The following is a 3,763-nucleotide window of genomic DNA, read 5'->3' on the forward strand; positions in this document are numbered from 1 at the left end:
TGACATGATACTATACATAGAGAATCCTAAAGATGCCACCAGAAAACTTCTAGATCTAATTAATGAATTTGGTAAAGTTCCAGGATACAAAATTAATGCACAGATATCTCTTACATTCCTATACACTAACAATGAAAGATCAGAAACAGTTATTAAGGAAACAATCACATTCACCATTGCAACAAAAAGAATAAAATATCTAGGAATAAACCTACCTAAGGAGGTAAAAGACCTATACTCAGAAAACTATAAGACACTGATGAAAGAAATCAAAGATGACACAAACAGACGGAGAGATATACGATGTTCTTGGATTGGAAGAATCAATATTGTGAAAATGACTATACTACCCAAAGCAATCTACAGATTCAATGCAATCCCTATCAAATTACCAGTGGCATTTTTTACAGAATTAGAACAAAAGATCTTAAAATTTGTATGGAGACACAAAAGACCCTGAATAGACAAAGCAGTCTTGAGGGAGAAAAACAGAGCTGGAGTAATCGACTCCCTGACTTCAGACTATACTACAAAGCTACAGTAATCAAGACAACATGGTACTGGTACAAAAACAGAAACATAGATCAATGGAATAGGATAGAAAAACCAGAGATAAACCCATGCACCTATGGTCAACTAATCTGTGACAAGGGAGGCAAGGATATACAATGGAGAACAGACAGTCTCTTCAATAAGTGGTACTGGGAAAACTGGACAGCTACATGTAAAAGAATGAAGTTAGGCTTCCCTGGTGGCGCAGTGGTTGAGAGTCCGCCTGCCGATGCAGGGGACACGGGTTCGTGCCCCGGTCTGGGAAGATCCCACATGCCGCGGAGCGGCTGGGCCCGTGAGCCATGGCCGCTGAGCCTGCGCATCCGGAGCCTGTGCTCCGCAACGGGAGAGGCCACAACAGTGAGAGGCCCACATACCGCAAAAAAAAAAAAAGAATGAAGTTAGAACACTCCCTAACACCATACACAAAAATAAACTCAAAATGGATTAGAGACCTAAATGTAAGACTGGACACTATAAAACTCTTAGAGGAAACATAGGAAAAACACTCTTTGACATAAATCACAGCAAGATTTTTTTTGATCCACCTCCTAGAGTAATGGAAATAAAAATAAAAATAAACAAATGGGACCTAATGAAACTTAAAAGCTTTTGCAAAGCAAAGGAAACTACAAACAAAACGAAAAGACAACCCTCAGAATGGGAGAAAATATTTGCAAACAAATCAATGGACAAAGGACTAATCTCCAAAATATATAAACAGCTCATGCAGCTCAATATCAAAAAAACAAACAACCCAGTTCAAAGAAGACCTAAATAGACATTTCTCCAAAGAAGACATACAGATGGCCAAGAAGCACATGAAAAGCTGCTCAACATCACTAATTATTAGAGAAATGCAAATCAAAACTACAATGAGGTATCACCTCACACCAGTTAGAATGGGCATCATCAGAAAATCTACAAACAACAAATGCTGGGGAGGGTGTGGAGAAAAGGGAGCCATCCTGCACTGTTGGTGGGAATGTAAATTGATACAGCCACTATGGAGAACAGTATGGAGGTTCCTTAAAAAACAAAAAATAGAACTACCATGTGACTCAGCAATCCCACTACTGGGCATATACCCAGAGAAAACCATAATTCAAAAAGACACATGCACCCCAATGTTCACTGCAACACTATTTACAAGAGCCAGGTCATGGAAGCAACCTAAATGCCCATCAACAGATGAATGGATAAAGATGTGGCACATATATACAATGGAATATTACTCAGCCATAAAAAGGAACGAATTTGGGTCATTTGTAGAGACGTGGATGGACCTAGAGTCTGTCACACAGAGTGAAGTAAGTCAGAAAGAGAAAAACAAATATCGTGTATTAATGCATATATGTGGAACCTAGAAAAATGCTACAGATGAACCGGTTTGCAGGGCAGAAATAGAGACACAGATGTAGAGAACAAACATGTGGACACCAAGGGGGGAAAGTGGCAGGGGCGGGGAGGTGTGTGGGATGAACTGGGAGATTGGGATTGACATATATACACTAATATGTATAAAATAGATAACTAATAAGAACCTGCTGTATAAAAAATAAATAAAATTCAAAAATTCAGAAAAAAGTAAAGAAATGGAAACAAACCAACCCTGGAACTGAAGATTAACTGTACTTTTAACAGTCAAGATGACACTGGTCAGACCACCAATGACCAATTTCAAGATGACTGTCAGAGCTGACTGTGCTGTTTCTGCATGTAGCCCTCTCCCTTCACCTATAAAAGCTCTTACCCCCAGATTGTCACAGGGGAGGGATGGGGGAGGAGTTGGCCTTTGGACAGGCATCCACTGCCCCCACCCCCAGTTGCCGGCATCCAAAATAAAGCAAAGTTTCCTTTCCACTACCCTTGCCTTTTTATTGGCTTTTGGGCGACGAGCAGCCTGACCCCACGTTTGGTTACAATATTCAGCCAGACTTGGCTCTCAAGCCTCAAGGCCCATAGATGTGCTTCTAGACCTGCCCATGTGTTAAGTATGATTTTTTTTTTAATGCTAAAGCAGACGAGCTTGAGCCGTCGCCCCGCCCTCTCCCTCTCTCTCTTTCTGGTGGTGGATTCTGGAGAAGATGCACAGAAATGGCACCTTGCAAGGGGAAAGAAAACAAGGAAGAACAGGTCATCAGCCTCGGCCCTCAGGTGGCTAAGGGAGGAAATGTATTTGGTGTGTGCCACATTTTTGCATCCTTCAATGACCCTTTTGTCCATGTCACCGACCTTTCTGGCAAGGAAACTTTCTGCCGTGTAACTGGTGGGATGAAGGTGAAGGCTGACTGAGATGAGTCATCTCCATACGCTGCCATGTTGGCTGCCCAGGATGTAGCCCAGAGGTGCAAGGATCTGGGCATCACTGCCCTCCACATCAAACTCTGGGCCACAGGAGGAAATAGGACCAAGACTCCTGGACCCGGGGCCCAGTCAGCCCTCAGAGCCCTTGCCCACTCAGGAACAAAGATTGGGCGGATTGAGGATGTCACCCCCATCCCCTCCGACAGCACCCGCAGGAAGAGGGGTCGCCGTGGTCACTCTTTGTGAGAAGGACTCCTCAAATTATTGTTTTCTGTTAATAAGTTGCCTTGATGTAAGCTCCAAAAAAGAAAATGCTAAAGCAAATGGAAGGCATAAGTCCCACTGTTTTGGAAGGAAGCAAGGTAGGCACAGAAAAGACAATGCCTGGCTCTCCGATCCTTGGAGACTTTTATTTTTTAATTTTTTTGCGGTACGCGGGCCTCTCACTGTTGTGGCCTATCCCGTTGCAGAGCACAGGCTCCGGACGCGCAGGCTCAGCGGCCATGGCTCACGGGCCCAGCCGCTCCGCGGCATGTGGGATCTTCCTGGACCGGGGCACGAAGCCGTGTCCCCTGCATCGGCAGGCGGACTCTCAACCACTGCGCCACCAGGGAAGCCCAGAGACTTTATTTTAAAAGAAGAAGGAGGAGGAGGAAGCTTTGTGATCTGAGCAAACGGCATGGGCGGCAGGAAGGAACAGACGATCTCATTACTTTTTGTTTGACTCAGGTTTTCTTGCTTGGGGGGGCGCGCGGGCAGGGGTGATAAGTGGGCTGGTGGCTCTCCTTTGTGGAAAGAACCACAGCTGTCATCGAGAGAGGCTTTTACACACTCTGTGAACAATTGCCTTTGAATTCTAATTTTTATTTTCCATATAAAAATAACTGCTCTTGAGATTAGTCAG

The 3,763-nt window shown here is 44.1% G+C and overlaps 1 pseudogene across 1 annotated transcript; it reads left to right on the plus strand.

Moving 5' to 3' along the window:
* The first annotated feature begins 2,581 nt into the window (after positions 1-2,581).
* LOC309817328 (small ribosomal subunit protein uS11-like) lies at positions 2,582-3,105 on the plus strand (annotated as a pseudogene). The gene has a single exon. The product of its transcript is annotated as a small ribosomal subunit protein uS11-like (transcript).
* The last annotated feature ends 658 nt before the right edge of the window (positions 3,106-3,763 follow it).

This window comes from Mesoplodon mirus (assembly GCF_964341445.2).
Source record: "Mesoplodon mirus genome assembly, chromosome: 15".
NCBI lineage: Eukaryota > Metazoa > Chordata > Mammalia > Artiodactyla > Ziphiidae > Mesoplodon > Mesoplodon mirus.